Below are 19,989 nucleotides of genomic sequence, written 5' to 3'. Positions count from 1 at the left end.
CAAGAGCCCGCGTAATCGCTGTACAATTGAGCAAATGTTGAAACAAAAAGAATCAACTCAGTAATAAGGTGGACACCGTGAGGATTTGTACAACGTTGATGCATGTATTTCTATTTCGTTAAAGGGATGAAAATGAGGAACATAATACAAACGACCCCTTTCATATCGGCTGGAAAATTAAAACAACATAATATCCTAAGAAACATGTGGCAAATTGTGAATTTCTAATATCATTGTGATTTTCTATTTGAGAGGCCAAAAAATAAATTTAAAGATGCCTTCTTCTAACTGAATTCATAATATCTCACAACTATTCCTAATTTACATTGAGGAGCATACATATAAGGTAACATAACCCAAATTAAATACTGGGATTTTTCAACGATAAAGTAATTTGTACAGAAATAATATTGAAATATTCAAGTTAAGAACAATCGATTTATTGAAATTATTTCTTTTAATGCATATTGTATTCAAATTTTCATATCCTAGTTAAAATTTACCTTCATGCATTCTTCATCCTTTGCCATGATTACACCACAAAAAAAACTTTATGCGTAAAATGTAAAATCACAAAAATACTGAACTTAAAGGAAATTTAATCAGTTTGTTTTAGATTTATGAGTTTGACCGTCCCTTTGGTATCTTTCTTCCATCTTTTTTTAATCGGAAAGTCCATAATCACATAACAAAACACATCAAAACGATTGGACAAGAACTGTCATGTAAAGTATATTAATTTCAGAATGTAAAAACTGAAGACCTTTGCGATCGTTTTACATTGAGACTCACTTGTATAAAGAATGTATTCCGCTGTTTTACTGCACATTTTGCCAGTCTTAGTTTTGTATTTTACTTTCTGTACGCTCTGTTGATAAATTTACATATTGTAGTAGGTTTCTTTATATTGAATATTGCCCTATGAACAAGTTTGAGTTAAATGTTTTAATTCTTATTCTAATTGATAAACTGTACACTTACCACTATTCGTTGGTCAAATGTGGTCGGAATGTCACGAATCAGTCCTTGATTACCACATAAATTCATGTATCTATCTGAACATCTACAACAAATAGCTACCCACATCATTATCTTTAAATAGACCACTACAGGAAGTATTCTGAAAACAAATGTAACAATTCATAGAGTATAATAATTTGTCCTTGATTTTCATGTGATGAAGACATTTTCTATCAATCAGGGGCCGGTAACAAGAAATTAAATTAAGAGAGGTCGTAAGTATTGAATTAAGGGGAAGATAAGATAATTCTAAGATCACTCAACAAGTGTAAATCAAAGCTTTCTCAGGTTGTTCGTAGACCGCTCTTATTTCTCCCTTAAGTTGCATTGTAATCAAGTTACGAGTTCTTAATAATTTTCTGCTGTCTCCGTTTTTGGTTCCTCGCAAAGAAATTAGAATCACCTTAAATGAATCATAGAAACTTTTTAATGAACGATTAAATGCGCATAACAATAAACTATCCATTTAACCTAAGGAAAACAATTCTGGCCGCAGACCTTAATTATTCTTCCGGCCCTTTTTTGATAAAAGACAAATTGAATTTAAAAATTTGCACCGCTTCAAACATGAAATTGTTTTAAATGCTTATAGAACATTATTATTTTAATAAAAAAAAACATGCTTGTCTCAGGACCCTATTATTCACCAGACCAATGGTAGGATTTGGATCGAGTATAAATGACGAGTCTTAAATGACGTAGGCTTTTTTTTCTATCCTACCGTTCATCTCGGTCAAATCACTACTACAATGATTTACTTTTGTAATTTGTAATTTGGATGGAGAGTTGTCTCATTGGCACTCATTCCACATCTTCTTATATTTTTTCACTTAAAAAAAATACATTTTTCACATTTTAAAAGCCTTCTTACAAAAAATAAAATCACAAAAATACTTAATTCCGAGGAAAATTCAAAACGGAAATTAAGTCCTTAACCAAATGGCAAAATCAAATGATTAAACACATCAAACGAATGAACGACACTTGTCAAATTCCGGACTTGTTACAGGCATTTTCAAAGTGTGAAAAAATGATGGATTGAACCAGGTTTAAAGAGCTGAACCTCTCACTTGTATGACAGTCTTGGCAAATTTCATGATATTGATAACGATGCTTGAACAAAAAAGACAATATGCAAAAATGTAAAAAAAAAACCAGGTATACAACAACAACACCCAACCCACTAAAAACTGAAGATGATTCGGATGAGTAAGCAAATCCTGTTTCACGTGTGGCGCCCATCGTATTGCTCATTATACTACAAAGCCGGTAAATAATTGTTCAACCAACTCATGATGACTTCCGTAAAATTTAAGAAGTGATTATTCAAACTTTACCATTTGGAACTCTTGGTTTGAAATTGAAAAGGTCACAAATTTCTCCTTGCTTTATATTTAACACTTCTCTCAACAAGCCAAAACTGTAATGATTTACAAAAAAGAGAAACTAACATCCTCCCCATACATGGCCAAGAAAACAATATTATGATATATAATTTCCTATTCAGATGAATTAAAAATTAGAATAAAGAAGTTCTAAGGTTGACGTATTAACTTTTTTAAGCAACTTCTTCTAATATTAACAAGTGAATATACAGCTAAGAGTAGTCGGGACTACTCTTACAAAAAATGTCAAGTGAAGCTATTGCGAATTGTTCTTGGTACACCCCTAAGTTGCTGAGTTTGTTTTAAGAACACTTAATAACTGACCAAAATTTAAGAATGTTTTTGTGTTACCAGAATTAGTAAGAATGATTTAAGGTAGACGTAAGAATCGTTCTTAAATCATGCACTTTTTCAAAACATTAATGGCTGTCAATCATTCTAAGATAGGCTGAGGTAGGGTCTTGTTACATTCTTAAATCTTAAGACGCTCTTTAGACGTTCGTAAGACATAAGAATGCTTCTTATGACCGGTTCCTGTTTAATTGAGGTCTGACGATGGCATGTCAGTAAGTAATACTAGTCTCTTGATAATTAATATCTTTCGCCCCTCTTTTCAGTATTATTATCATATTGCCTAGTTTTTTTTGCAACATTTTCTGACATTGGCCTCAGACTTCTTTTAATTGGAGTTTCATTGTGCGTATTGCTGTGTGTTTGTTAATTTTACATTAGCTAGGTGTAAATGGGAGAATTTAGATCTCACAAATCATGTTTAACCCCACCGCATGTTTCCGCCTGTCCCAAGTCCGGAGCCTTTTTTAAGTTTGTCTTAAAATTTGGTTAGTAATGTTAAGGTTGTCATTCCGTTGGGCATAGTTTACCCACAAATGTATTTTGTTTTTGTCTTGTACGGTTGTGATGCTGCAACATGTTTTATCTTTGAATTGACTTATAGAAACTGTAAGTCCGGAGTATACCTGACTGCTATTATTTTCATATTTCATCTCCGGGTGTCATTTGCCCGTAGTCAATGCTGTTTTGTCGCTTTTTTAAATTTAAAATTCAAAGAATGCTCACATTGAACATGTATCATATGTATGTATATATTATACAGTCATTTTCTTCATTATTACTGTATATAATATTAAGGTTCTAGTTTATTGGCCTCAGAGAGGAGAATTAGCCAAATATAACTATCTTCATCATTTGCCTTATTTTGTATATAATAAAGATTCATTTGTGGGGTGTTTTAAAGGAAAGACAGTTAATAAAATGATTCAAACAGAAAACAACTTCCTGATTTAATTTGCTTTAATTTGGTTGAGGCTACATAGTGGATTTTTTCACCATGATATCACTCTGTTCATATTTGTATATTGTAGCTTAATACTCGAACGAAGAATTCTGATCTTAGTTCTCTTTGTGTTCGAATGTGTACAAATATTTGATGTAAAATACAACTTAAATTAATCGTGTTCATACTTACATAGATAATGATATTAAATCTACCATTCTGAATAACAAACATAACTGTACTCAATACAAGATTATAATTTATTTGCATATCCAGTATCTCGTAGTTTGTCAAATATGTGATACGGAAAATCCACTAATTACACTGCATGTAAAAAAAGAAATGTATATCAGATTATGTTCGTATAGACAGATAGAAATATGAGATATAAATAGATATAGATAAACTTGGTGAATACGCTCCAATCTATTTATATGATCTTATTGAAAAGTATACGACAAATTTCATTTTCAACCACTGGGTCGATGTCACTGATGGTGGAGATTTATTTCCCCGAGGGTATCACAAGCCCAGTAGTCATTATGTGCTGACACGAATTGTCATTGATATGGTTATAATTATAAATTAACTGATAACAATTTGTTGAATTTTATGAAAAACTATGACTTTTCTACCTCAGGCATAGATTACCTCAGCTGTATTTGGCAAAACTTTTAGGAATTTTGATCCTCAATGCTCTTCGACTTCGTACTTATTTGGCCTTTTCAACTTGATTGGATTCGAGCGTCACTGATGAGTCTTTTGTATATACTAAATTTAGTCCTGGTATATATGATGAGTTTATTTACATACTTCATTGACAAACTTTTTATCTTAAAGATCAAACAAATCTGAACATTTCTAAACTTTTTGTCATATGATCGAATCGAGATAAAATTTGAGTGTATAGTTTGATGTATTTAGAAAGAAATTAAATTGGTTCAGAAATAAGAGTGTTTAACACTGATGAAAAGGATGAAAACAATATACCTCTACGGTCGCTAATTAATCTTTTCATTAAATGTTTAACCTATGGTGTAAGGCATTGTCTCAAATATGGTTATAGAAAGTAGTATATTTACCAATAAACTTGGTACCGCATCTTCTTTTTACGTTTGCATGCATATCACTAAGATAGTGTTTCCTGTTTTTGGTTAAATTAAAATCACACTATTATTAAAATGAACTTCTATTTTCAAATTGAGTAAAACATAAATAAAAATCTGGAATTTAAATATCGCTTTAGAGGATGAGCTTTTTTCTTCTTTCATAAAATTGGGAAAATTAAAACGACCTGTATTGAAGGGGTACCCAACTATTGGACTTAAATAGGTTTGGTTTGTTTAATTTTCATAAAGTTTACACAAGATGTTAACTTTGACTTGTTAACAAAAATATGAAAATTTCTAGAAGTTTTGACTGCTCATTTAACGGGAATAATTTGGTTGGCTATATAGCAGTTTGACAAACACTAATTTTTATCTTTGAAAAGCTAACTTTTCTCCTTACTAATAGTATGTGATTTAAACACCCAGCTGATTTTTTTTAATTCCTTTGGTGTTCTGTACACTTTTAGGCTATCAGTCTATTGTTGGCACTTGTAATCCCAATGTCTGTTAATTTTGACCGCTAGTTCCTTCATTATTTACCAATCTCTATATACTTATAAAGTCATCAAATTAATTCTGTATGCAATGGCAATACTACTATATTCGGCACATTCCTTCAAATTGACGGACTAAGGACTTATTGGAAGTATCATTAAAGGTGTTGCCTAAGGATGGCGATTGAGGATTCATTTTATCTTCCAGGACTTCACAGTCTTCTGCAAAGCAGTATAACGTGGCATATGATCCGATAATCCAGGTTGTATCCAGTTCCTAATGGTATCTTCATGTCAGAAGTCAGTTCTGTTGTACTGACATGATGTACTGCATTACCTATCGTGATTTTCTTGATGTAGGGTTGTTGATCAAAAGGAAAGTATTAAACCAAGAGTTCCAATTGGTGAAGTTGAAATCACCCCTTGGTTAATTTTACTAGGTTTTCATATTAGATATAAGTAAAAGAGTAGCTGAGCTTCATACCCTTAAGGGGAGTTGGGATTCAGGCAAATCCTTTAAAAGATCTCAATTAGGAAAACTTAACGTTTGTAATCGGCAGGATACTAGGTTTCAAGCAAAACAAGAAGTGATGGGGAGTAAATCGAAACGAAACGCGTTTTTCTTAAATATAGGTTCCTGTCATTAAAGAATTTCTCATTTGAAGTTTGTATGCGTCTCTTTCTTAGACGTTTTTAGTTTCATTACACTTATGCAATCAATGAATGGTTCGATTCTGCTTTTTAATATGTTTATACAGGTAAGGGACAACGAATGAACAGTGCTGCCAATAATTGTGATAATCAGGCATAGATTACCTCAGCTGTATTTGGCAAAACTTTTAGGAATTTTGATCCTCAATGCTCTTCGACTTCGTATTTATTTGGCCTTTTCAACTTAATTGGATTCGAGCGTCACTTATGAGTCTTTTGTAGACGAAACGCGCGTCTGGCGTATATACTAAAATTAGTCCTGGTATCTATGATGAGTTTATTTACATACGTCATTGACAAACTTTTTATCTTAAAGATCAAACAAATCTGAACATTTCTAAACTTTTTGTCATATGATCGAATTGAGATAAAATTTGAGTGTATAATTTGATGCATTTAGAAAGAAATTAAATTGGTTCAGAAATAAGAGTGTTTAACACTGATGAAAAGGATGAAAACAATATACCTCTACGGTCGCTAATTAATCTTTTCATTAAATGTTTAACCTATGGTGTAAGGCATTGTCTCAAATATGGTTATAGAAAGTAGTATATTTACCAATAAACTTGGTACCACATCTTCTTTTTAAAGGCAGCAAAACGTTTGCATGCATATCACTAAGATATTGTTTCCTATTTTTTGTTAAATTAAAATCACACTATTATTAAAATGAACTTCTTTTTTCAAATTGAGTAAAACATAAATAAAAAGCTGAAGCTTTTTTCTTCTTTCATAAAATTGGGAAAATTAAAAACGACCTGTATTGAAGGGGTACCCAACTATTGGACTTAAATAGGTTTGGTTTGTTTAATTTTCATCAAGTTTACACAAGATGTTAACTTTGACTTGTTAACAAAAATATGAAAATTTCTAGAAATTTTGACCGCTCATTTAAAGGGAATAATTTGGTTGGCTATAAAGCATTTTGACAAACACTATTTTTTATCTTTGAAAAGCTAACTTTTCTCCTTACTAATAGTATGTGATTTAAACACTCAGCTGATTTTTTTTAATTCCTTTGGTGTTCTGTACACTTTTAGGTTATCAGTCTATTGTTGGCACTTGTAATCCCAATGTCTGTTAATTTTGACCGCTAGTGCCTTCATTATTTACCAATCTCTATATACTTATAAAGTCATCAAATTAATTCTGTATGCAATGGCAATACTACTATATTCGGCACATTCCTTCAAATTGACGGATTTAGGACTTATTGGAAGTATCATTAAAGGTGTTGCCTAAGGATGGCGATTGAGGATTCATTTTATCTTCCAGGACTTCACAGTATTCTGCAAAGCAGTATATCGTGGCATATAATCCGATAATCCAGGTTGTATCTTATCAGTTCTAATGGTATCTTTATGTCAGAAGTCAGTTCTGTTGTACTGACATGATGTACTGTATTACCTATCGTGATTTTCTTGATGTAGGGTTGTTGATCAAAAGGAAAGTATTTAACCAAGAGTTCCAATTGGTGAAGTTGAAATCACCCCTTCGTTAATTTTACTAGGTTTTCATATTAGATATAAGTAAAAGAGTAGCTGAGCTTCATACCCTTAAGGGGAGTTGGAATTCAGGCAAATCCTTTGAAAGATCTCAATTAGGAAAACTTAACGTTGGTAATCGACAGGACACTAGGTTTCAAGCAAAACAAGAAGTAATACGGAGTAAATCGAAAAGAAACGCGTTTTTTCTTAAATATAGGTTCCTGTCATTACAAGAATTTCTCATTTGAAGTTTGTATGCGTCTCTTTCTCTGACGTTTTTAGTTTCATTACACTTATGCAATCAATGAAAGGTTCGATTCTGCTTTTTAATATGTTTATACAGGCAAGGGACAACGAATGGACAGTGCTGCCAATAATTGTGATACATGGAATAGTCCAAACTTTAAATTGGCTACATTTTACTAAAAAATGAATGAACAGCGGAAAACAAAACCTGTTTTCTGTCATTATTTTCATAAGATTGTATAACAGAAACATTGTTTTTTCGTAATCAAAAAGTATTATAGAGAATATAATTATCACTGTCTGATAAAATTAAACAAAAACCTCTTAGATTTCGAACAGTTTTCATATCATACTACTTCTTAGCGTTCTTTGGTTAGTGTTTTTCTTTTTCAATAACAATTGATAAAGTGTAATAATTCATTATGAACGTAAAAGCAGTATTGCTGTATTATGATATAATGGCGGATAACAACCAACCACCAGATCCATTAGAATACAGCCTCATTACATAACACTAACAAAGTATGTTGATGATTCTTCAAAGCTTTATCAAGAAAAGTTATGTGATACCACAACGTACGAAAAAGACCTCAAAAGTAGATGAAGATGACAAATGCTTGACTCATCAGATAATCACAAACAAACAAAAGTGAATAGTATAATAGCATTGCAATGATTGGTTTAATATCATTATGAACATCATTCTTTTTTTCTCAAAATGTGTAGATTTTTTAATTAAAACACCGTGATAACTATAACAGCAACACAAACAACATTGTCTTAAAAATAAAGACTGACAACAAACTTTTGGAAAGATTTCTAAAAAGTTATAATATATTCAAACAAAGACATAGCACAAATACATGTATCTTGAACATAGAAAGGAAAAGGAGTTTAAGTCGGAACGTAGCTACATCATAATGTTTAAAGCAATGAATATATGTAATTTTTGTAATACCAAAAATGTGTTATTATGAATTTATCAGATCAGTGTATGACTTACAAAACTGATATCGAAATAACTCAATAATGAAATGTATGTGCTCTTTATGATACAAACGACATATCTTAATTGTATAAACTCAGGTAGATAACATGTATTTAGATAAAAACATTTCTTAAGATATTTATACATCGTCAAACGTTTGCTGATGTTCGAAATAAAAGATTGATATGAAAGCGTTATAGTGCGGTGACTGAAGGTAGATTTTTTGGATTTTAATCTCCCCACCGAACACACACCTATATAATATATCATTGGAAAGAGGAAATCGTGTACTATAATAATATGCCTGTCGTCAGGACTTTGTATGGTCACAACTTTTTTAAATTGAGGTCAAAGGTTATATGTGAAAATCTTTGAAAATTTGGGAGGGTTTCAATTTTGACATTTTTTTCTACTTTTAAACTCTACATAAATACAAACGATAGTGTTTTGGCTTTATTAATGTTTGTTATTATACATAAACCTTAATCATTAAGATTTATTTTATCAAAAAAATCCTAAAACGACGTTTTATAAACAAAACTTCAAAAATTAAATTTTCAACCTATAAAATGTTTAGAGCAACTGAACCTTTTGAAAAATTTCAATTTCAGGTAAAAAAAAAAAGCCATGCAGGACAATACTTTAAATTTATTTTTTAAACTATCATATTGGGTGAGGTATCAAATCAAAGCAATAGAACACTACAGTCAAATATGACCTCAAATTGAATTGCGGATACTTCAGGTTTTATCATAGACTAGCTATTCGTTGCTTTTGTTTTTTCACAATTATTACTGCTTCCATATAGTATTATCTTTTGTTGCGTATTTAACTCTGGTTAATATATATTACATTATAAGTTTTGTACCTATATCCCCCCTTTTTTCCCCTTGCAACGTATTTCAAAAGTATTCCATATAAAAAAAGAAGATGTGATATGATTGCAAATGAGGCAACCCTCCAAATGAGACATACATTACCAATACGTACGGGCTCCAACGATGAGTAAAATTTATACTGCATAGTCTTCAATTCACGAGATGAATTTTGTAAAACAAACGAAAAATCTCCCGACCTGATTAATGAACAAAATTATTAAGAAACAAACAAATATAGTATATAGAAACATACGACAAACACTGCATTACCGTCTCGTGACTTGAAACAGACACAAACAGAATGTGGCGGGGTTTGACTTTTTTAAGGGCACGCCAACACTCCCCAAACTCGGGGCTGGGACCATGTGTATCAGTTCAACAAGCTCTATACCTAATCAACCGTTATCTTCATCATCTTCATTTTCACCAACCGTCACAAGACATGTTTTAAATATTTCTATACATTTCACTCATGGCCACAGGTAGCACATGAAAGGTTCTGCTCAAAGCAAACACGTTATTTTGAGTTTTTCTTTACAAGTACAGACAAGGTATTGTAGGAAGTCCGAAGACATTTGTTCCCAAAGAAATACCAGCTTTAAACCATCCCTTTCAATTCATCCAAGATTTTACAGAGATCTTAAATGGGGTTATATACATTTTCATGGACCTACAATCTGTCGATACCTGTAACTTGGCATTGCACACGGTCATGTTCTTCTCTGGCTGTTTATGACGTCTTTACACTTAATCCATTGTATGTTGGATGTGTACGGATTGAGTGCTTAGTCTTAGAGGCATGGTTTTTTAATTAGTTGTTAGTGGATTTGAACTAGCTGTCAGATAACTGCGAGTACTCTTAGATCTGTTCATTGTGTCTTTTTTTGTCGGGATGTATAAGTACCCTGCCACGTCAACTTGTATTTTTTGTCTATCTGATGAGTTAAGTCTTTTTCAACTGACTTTTATAGTTCGTTCTTATGTTGAACTGTTATACCACTGTCCAAGGTTAGGGGGAGGGTTGGGATCCCGCTAACATGTTTAACCCGCCACATTATTTATGTATTTGCCTGTCCCAAGTCAGGAGCCTGTAATTCAGTGGTTGTCGTTTGTTTATGTGTTACATATTTGTTTTTCGTTCATTTTTTTACATAAATGAGACCGTTAGTTTTCTCGTTTAGATTGTTTTACATTGTCTTATCGGGGCCTTTTATAGCTGACTATGCGGTATGGGCTTTGCTCATTGTTGAACGGTCATTTTGGTCTTTTGTGGATAGTTGTTTCATTGGCAATCATATCACATCTTCTTTTCTATATTGAGATGACATCCATATGCTTGTCTGCAAAGATGATGGGGAAACATTATGCATGAGACGTACACACTATCTTGATTTCGCTCAATTTCATGGTTGGCAACACATTAGATAGCGTCGCACTCTACTTTAAAGAAGCATAAAATCCATTGGCATTCAATATTTCAACAAGGTGTTTCGAACCAAACTCATGGTACATTTGTAAAGCCAATCCTAAATGAAAAGGAGTAAAATAAAATGGCCACACAAACGGTTGACGCAAGTACGCAATTTCTGTGATGCCATTTCCTGAGAATAGTCTTGGCTATGCAGTTTCATCGAGTTACCATAAAATGAATTGAAATAAAGACGAAGGCATTGACTGAGTTGAAGAAGAAAGAGACATTTCTTCCGAAGTTGGGTATACTTCTGTAGAGTTTGTAGATATGTCTTTTCTATTGTATACTTGCAGCGGAATGACATATCTGTCCGATATTTGACATTTGACATTAAAATTTGAGTTCAGTTTTCAATTGACTAGCAGCTGATATGGCATCTCAAATAGTTATTTTGTTACAAAATATTGTTATATTTGCCTTGAACTTATTGAAGTTGTTTGACAACTGTATTTCTATAGAAATCAATGAGTTTAGACTGTATTTTACAAGTCTACAATTTCAGCTGGAAGAAAAGATCCGCTACTAAGTAGTATATTTATCTAGAAACAGTGTCATGAGTAATGACCATCACATCGTTGTCAAAAGCCAAAATAAAATTAGTAAAAGCAGTATCGTGATCTGAGATATCTGCTTTTTTTTGTTTTAGCAAATAATTTGTAATGCAACCAAAATGACAGAGTGCTTGAAGTTTAAAAGATGGACGGGAAACTATTTCAACTCTAACTTTAACTTTAACTGACACGGTTAAAACATTCTTAATACGCTCATATGATTCAAATTTGAATAGTTTTTTATCTTTCTAAAATGTTTTGTTGCAAAATATACAAGCACTCTAGTTGAACGACTGCATTCTAGAACGCATACACATACCCGAAACTGAGGGACAACAGTCCGATAATTGTATGTCGTCATTAAATATCAGATTAGAAGCTTCCTCGCTCTAAAAGGGGGAACAAATATGTTAACTTGTGTAACTCTTGTAGCATGAACAATGATAAACAGCCTGCAAGGACTTCTATAAATTAACAGCTTTCGCATGAAACATCTTGATGTTCACCTCATCTAATCTTTTATTCAATGCAGGTACAAAAATCGACTTTCCTATACTGGTAAATTGACTCAAAATTTCAGTCCATTTTTTCTTTTCTTTGCATATTAAGCACTGCATAAAATTTAACAACTTTTGTCTTTTCTTTGGACTTAATGGAGCAAGTTGCAACTGACTTGACTTATCACGGAATATTTACTGAAACTATCCGTCAATTATTTTGATTTTACAATTAGACTTTTCTGGCAAAGTATATTTAATGTTTTATAACAAAAAAAACATAAAATATAAACACATGAAAACAAAAAATGTAGCATATATCAGTGCAAATATTTGTATATAATAGCGAAAAGGGTAGTAATATCATATATCAGTTGAGAGCAAATTATTGACTAATACACAAAATGTGACGGAAAGCAAGTGATTAAGTTCCGTGTTGAAATTGAAGTTTTTTATTCCATTCTTTTTCCATTGATTTCTCAAGGTTTTTTTCATATTTTGGTTCCGAAATTTTTATCACTGATTAGTTTTATGAAATACTATATGCTAAAATTATTATGGGATAAATTTTATTACTACTATAAAGAAGAAACTAAAGTTTGTGTCTGAATTTGCAATTAAAATTACCTCAAATTTTAACAGTCTAAACTTCGCAAATTTTATAGATTATAAGAAAATGAAATACTAAATAGAATATTTCGATATATGAAAATAGCTTCCGGAAAAATTATTTCAGTTAAATGCAAGCAAATATACACAATTTTTCATTTTGAAAAAGGGGGGTTGAAACTCTCCAATGTACTACCAGTCATTAAAACGACTATTTAGAAAAATGTGACCGTACGAAATTCTGACGACAGGGCAAAAACTAAAGAAGACATATTTATCTTAAAGTTAAGACCATTTTTAGCCGTGTGTTATTTGGGGAGATTAAACTCGCGATCTAGACGACTTTTTACACTTCTGTCACCGCACTATTACTCACATTAGTACAGCTTACATCATTTCTTGTTCGTTCTTTCTGACATGTGCATTCATATGTTCTTTTATAGATTTTTTTCTCTCGCAATTTTGCATGTAACATATGTACAAGGAAGGTAAAATGAGGAGCAGAAAAAAAGAAATAAAGATTTATACAAAGTTATTCCATATTTTAAATGCTCTCGATTCCCAATAGATTTAACAAATAGGTATATGTAGGTTCTTTCTTCTTTTGTTCAACAGTTGACTTATTATAGCAATATAGACATTCAACACAAAAACACTAGGAATTAATGTGAGTAGTTAACAGTACTAAAAATATTAACAGTCGTATACACCAAACTTAATACACTAATACTGCGGTGTTCTAACGATAATTTTGTCCAACACACGGTGATATTGTGTTATGGTCGTAGGGTGATTGTACCAAAACAGGTTGTGTTGCATTATGATCGGGTGTTTCGATGACAAATGGACGCATATATCCAGGGTTTTCTATACCAGTAATGCCATTATCATCTTCCACTTGCATCTAAAAATAAAACACATTAGTATAACTCACTATGGAAAGGGAACTTTAATGTGTGTAATTGTTTACCTTCTTATCTCTTGTGAAATTAATGCTGTGTTTATTCATTTATACGGTAGTGCTAACTGGCGACCATATAACAAAACAAAAGATTCATCAACATTTCAAATGTTTACTATGAAACATTTGCATTGTAAAGTGATTTTGAACTTTAATATTGATACAAAATGCTGTAATAAAATTAACGGTACCAATGTTCTTGCACCAGATGCGCATTTCGACAATACATGTCTCTTCAGTGATGCTCGTGGCCAAAATATTTGAAATCCAAAGCTTATATAAAAGATGAAGAGCTATAATCCAAAAGGTCCAACAAGTATAGCCAAATCCGTGAAAGGAATTAGAGCTTTGCATGAGGGAGATACATTCCTTAATTTCTAATATTTTGTAACAGCAAATTTTGATAACACAAAAAATCCGTATTTTCATGCCAGTACCGAAGTACTGGCTACTGGGCTGTTGATACCCTCAGGGACTAATAGTCCACCAGGAGAGGCATCGACCCAGTGGTAGTAAACGAAAACGTCGAGGATTTATACTTATACAAATCGATAGACCATAAATATATTAAAGATGCACTACTGTTTTTTCATGGTAAGATGTCTCTATGTACAAACATATCTTGTAAGCTTTTGCTACTTAATAAAACACTTACCACTGTTTGTTGAATAATTGTGGTTCGTAAATTTCGGTATCTTTTTGAACATGTATAATAAACAGTAATCCAGAATATAAATTTTACAATGAACACCATCGGAATTAGCCTGAAAAAAGACTTACGGATTACAATTGCACACTTTATTTTCGAGCAACTCTAACCACAAATTCAGAAAAAAATATTTGACTTACATGTTTAACCCCGCCACATTCTGTATGTATGTGCCTGTCCCAAGTCAGGAGCCTGTAATTCCGTGGTTTTCGTTTGGTTATGTGTTACGTTTTTGGTTTTAGTTCATTTTTGGAACATAATTAAGTGCGTTAGTTTTCCTGTTTGAATTGTTTTAAATTGTCAGTCCAGTGCCTTTTATAGCTGACTATGCGGTATGGGCTTTGCTCATTGTTGAAGGCCGTACGATGACCTATATTTGTTAATGTCTGTGTGATTTTGGTATCTTGTGGAGAGCTGTCTCATTGGCAATCACACGGTAGTCAGAACTTTGGTGTTGACATGAATATCAATTATATGGTCAATTTTATAAATTTCCTTTTACAAAACTTTGATTTTTTTCGAAAAACTAAGGATTTTCTTCTCCCAAGAATAGTTTACCTTAGTCGTTATTGGCACGACATCTTTGAATTTTGGGTCCTCAATGATCTTCAACATTGTTCTTTATTTAACTAGTTTGATCTGAGCGTCACTGATGGGGTTATGTAGACGAAACGCGCATCTGGCGTATTAAATTATAATCCTGGTACCTTTAATATCTACTAGTATATACCACATCAACTTTTTTATATTTACAAATAAATTAAAGTATATTTTTTTCTGATTTTAAGCATCAAAAACACCTTTAGAACAGTATGTGCATACCGTACTTTTTTGTTCAAGCACTATGCATATCGTTTGTGAATCAATATTCAAGTATGCAGTCTTTTTTCTGCGTTTGTTTAAAAATGTCGGCCTACATTGTTCAGCTAAAATATTTGATATTTTTACATCTCTACATGTCCTTTTAAACGGCATTATTTTTTTCCATAACATTCCAAGACAGAACTATTTGTTAAACACAACAATGTTCATACTAAAAAATAATAATAAAAAAAACCAATTTTCATACTTACACAAATAATGGAGGATAATCTCCCATTCTGAAATAACAAGCGAAATGTATTACGGAACAGCGAATAATAAATTATCCTGCTGCAAGTTCGTTGTCCTTATGCACAATGTGTGAAGCACTCTAAATATCGTCTGTTTAAAATTAACATCGAGAGGTGGCGTCTAAAAACAGGACTGGTAGTGGCTACTGTCAACGATAAATCGTGCATCGAATGGTGCTGAAAGTTAACTGATCAATAATGAATTCAATCAAGTGTTCTGAGTAAAAATAAAATAAAAACAAATAACAGAATTCACTAAAATTGCTGAACAGTAAAAAAGAACATATAAACCACCAACACATGCCCCCTTAAAAGACAATGGTCTAAAACTAAAGAAAACCGGAAACAACAACGAAGAACCCTTCTTTGTAAAAAATCATCCGCAATGGAAATTTTTAAGTGTGAAGAGTAACCGGACACGCTGACCAAACAAATGTTAAAAGTACAGAATGAATATGAAGTCATAAATTTTTGAATCAACCCCTACTGAACTTTATATAAAACTAACATTTGTTAATTTTGTGTGCCAGTAGTGCGTCCGATGTTTAACCGTTATTAGAAACGCTTAAATCCAAACATTTGAATGCTTCCCGTGTATGAATACATACGAACGTAAGGAGTTTGATAACTAAAAGTGATTTATAAAGTAATTATAGACAGCCAACTAGATTTGAGATATTTGCAGCCTGAGTTTCTTAAAAATTGAAGAAAAGCTTGTTATAAATCAACAAAGTACAGAAGCACTGACCACTGTGCTGATGATACAACAGGGAAACAAGTGCTATTAAACAATATTTATACTTATATATTTTGTTCCTCCGAAGCAAATTTCTGTGTTTCCCAACCTTACATTAATTACATAAATAAATTCCAGCAGCACCTGCATACGTGGTATATATCTCCCAATTGATACGATATTCCCGTGCTTGCATTTCCGATCATTATTTCCTTGATAGAGTGTAACTGCTAACAAGGAAGCTATTAAACCAAGAGTTCCAAATGGTGAAGTTGAAATCATCCCTTCGTAAATTTAACGGACGCCATCACGAGTTGGTTGATCGTTATGGAATAACCGTTTCACAAATGATATCGGATATGTTCCTTATGTCGTAACTACAATCCCCTTTCCTTTCACGATTGTGACCTACCGAATTAGACTATTTATCGGATCTGTTATCACATAAGCAACACGACGGGTGCCTAATGTGTAACAGCATCTGTTTACCCTTCCGGAGCACCTGAGATCACCCTAGTTTTTGGTGGGGTTCGTGTTGTTTATTCTTTAGTTTTCTATGTTGTGTCATGTGTACTATTGTTTGTATGTTTGTCTTTTTTTATGTTTAGCCATGGCGTTGTCAGTTTTAGATTTATGAGTTTGACTGACCCTTTGGTATCTTTTGTTCCCCTTTTACATGTTTATTCCCGACAAATCTGTATGCATTTGCATGTCCCAAGTCAGGAGCTTTTTATTCAGTAGTTGTCATTTGTTTATTGTTGCATATCTGTTTTTCGTTCATTTGTGAACATAAATTAGGCCGTTAGTATTCTGGTTTGATTTATTTTACATTGTTTTTCGGGGGTCTTATAGCTAACTACGCGAAATAAACTTTGATCATTGTTGAAGGTCGTACGGTGACATATAGCTGTGTCAAAAAGTCTCTTCTGGAGAGTTGTCATATTGGCAATCATGTCACATCTTCTTTTTTATTCAATGTAGCTCAAACCCAATTACTGGAAGACCCATAAAAATAAAACTGATCCATACCCCAAAGTTCCAAACTTTAATGCAAGGAGCAAAATGTTTTGGATAAAAAACGCATAACCAAATTCTTTTTAGGTCAACAACGTTTTAGGGAATTGATCCCATATCTAAATCTAACGAAATAGTATAAATAGAGAATATATTGGAATTTTATGCGACTGTCCTACAGGTTTAAACCACCATTTTCTACTTTAAAAAAATGCCTGTACCAAGTCAGTAATATGATAGTTTTTTGGTTAATTCATTTGATTCATGTGTTTTAGCTTTTAAAATTGTCATTTGAGTGGAGACTTTCCGTTTCAAATTTTTTCTCAAGAGTTGAGTATTTTTGTGATGTCAATTTTTGTTATATAAGACTAAACATGGCTTTTTTGTTCCATTTTTTTCCAGTTTTTATCCATAAAAATATGAGGGTGTGTATTTCCACTCTGGTTTTAGTACCTTTTGATTTGAGTCAGTTTTATCATTAATTGCAGTGACTTACCTTTCTTCATAAATATTTGGTGTACAAAAGATTTTACTTTCAAAACATGTCAACAGAAATCAGACTACTTCCTGAATTATGATATGTACTATGTTACGTAAGCAATACAATAAAGCTGACGACCCTTAACGAAACGAAATACAGATGTTTATTCATGTAACTTTAGTATCTTTTAAAAGATTGTTTACTCGTCACAAATACAGGTTTTGAATTGCTGAGGAGATAAATTCTGTTAACAGTTCTCTGAAATTTGTCTTTTTACGCTAATAAAATCTTATTATTCTTATTGACAATACATTAAATTCAAGGATCAAGGTCAATTTCCCATCCGTTTCGTAAGTTTTTTTTTATAATTGTAATGTTATTCAACGTTGTATTTTCTGGATATACATTCCAAATTTTATAATAATTGACTTCCTTTATTTCATTTCATTGCCATTATCCTTTTGGGGCATACGATACAGTTAATGGGGCATCTAACGTAAAATGTTATTTTCGCGACGTCAAACTGTGACATACCGGGAAAAGATGCATTTTTCGACTGATTTTTATTAATACAAATTGATTTCACTTTTGAACAAGTTCATGGACCTGGCTTTTTTAAATGACATTCGGTTTGATAACGTTTGAAGATTATTTGTACCAATTTTCATGAAAAAGTCAATAATGCAGTTTTTTAAATTTGATAAATATATAGCATAAAATGACGATTTTTTTCTACATTCATGAACATTTAATAAATGTTAGTTAATTCTAAACAAAAACAAAAAAATTTAAAGGATATTTATATAAAAGAAAAATTGTAAATAATTTAACAAAAAAACATCTTTTAAAACAAAAAAATTGTGCAATTCTGTCGAAAGGAAAAACACATCCACAAATTTGAGCAAATATTTCAAATATGTACCTCATTTTACTCACAAAGTAGCACATAAAGGTATATTTTTTATTACATATTTGATTTAAGCAGGTAAAAAATAGCCTATTTTCAAATTTTCATCAAAATGTCAATATGGGATCAAAACTGTCTCGTATGCCCTTAAACTTCCGATCGGTAATCAGATACTCAATAAAATTGTTTCTAAATCAGTTAACTTCTTTGTGGTTAGAACAAATATAGATAAACTCATCATAGATACCAGGATAAAAAAAATTCCTCTTTTTCTCTTTTTGCATTACTTTTAGGGCAAATACTTTGAACTCTTCATAAATAATTTGATTCTACTGACTACCATAAATGATACCCTTTGGTTCACGCAGCTTACAATCAGTGATTCCTATATTTGGAATACCTTGCATGTTGTTTTGGCAAAGATATTTTTTAAAAGCTCAGTAGAGCTTGTGTGACTTTGTTTTGCAATGAATCGACAATATATAGAACTTTCATTTGATTTTAATTTGAGAAATTAGAAAAACGGCTTTAAAGTAACACTATAATTTATATTAGAAACCATTTAACTATCATCAATGATCTATACAGGTAAAGGTTAATAAAAGTTAATGTTAAATAATCAAGTTCATTTTAAGATTTTGATTTCAAATATGCAGGCCCGCGATCATTATGGAAGATACATTCAATTCGAAACGGGCACCTCGTGCAGCAAAATTTATAACGTTTATACCATTATGCACCAGTACTATAGTCTAATATTATAATATAAATACAACAGTAGTGTATAGTTTAATATACTAGTAATTGGTAAATGCAACAGTAGTATAGTCTAATATCGTTAGTAAATGCAACAATAGTATAGTTTAATATCATTAGTAAATGCAACAATAGAAGTCTAATATCATTGGTAAATGCAACAGTAGTATAGTCTAATATCATTAGTAAATGCAACAATAGTATAGTCTAATATCATTAGTAAATGCAACAGTAGTATAGTCTAATATCATTGGTAAATGCAACAGTAGTATAGTCTAATATCGTTAGTAAATGCAACAGTAGTATAGTCTAATATCGTTAGTAAATGCAACAGTAGTATAGTCTAATATCGTTAGTAAATGCAACAGTAGTATAGTCTAATATCGTTAGTAAATGCAACAATAGTATAGTTTAATATCATTGGTAAATGCAACAGTATTATAGTCTAATATCGTTAGTAAATGCAACAGTAGTATAGTCTAATATCGTTAGTAAATGCAACAGTAGTATAGTATAATATCGTTAGTAAATGCAACAGTAGTATAGTTTAATATCATTAGTAAATGCAACAAT

Source organism: Mytilus trossulus, chromosome 6 (genome assembly GCF_036588685.1).
Source record: "Mytilus trossulus isolate FHL-02 chromosome 6, PNRI_Mtr1.1.1.hap1, whole genome shotgun sequence".
In the NCBI taxonomy this organism is placed as follows: domain Eukaryota; kingdom Metazoa; phylum Mollusca; class Bivalvia; order Mytilida; family Mytilidae; genus Mytilus; species Mytilus trossulus.
The sequence above is the reverse complement of the archived record's forward strand: the minus strand, read 5'-3'. Positions refer to the sequence as shown.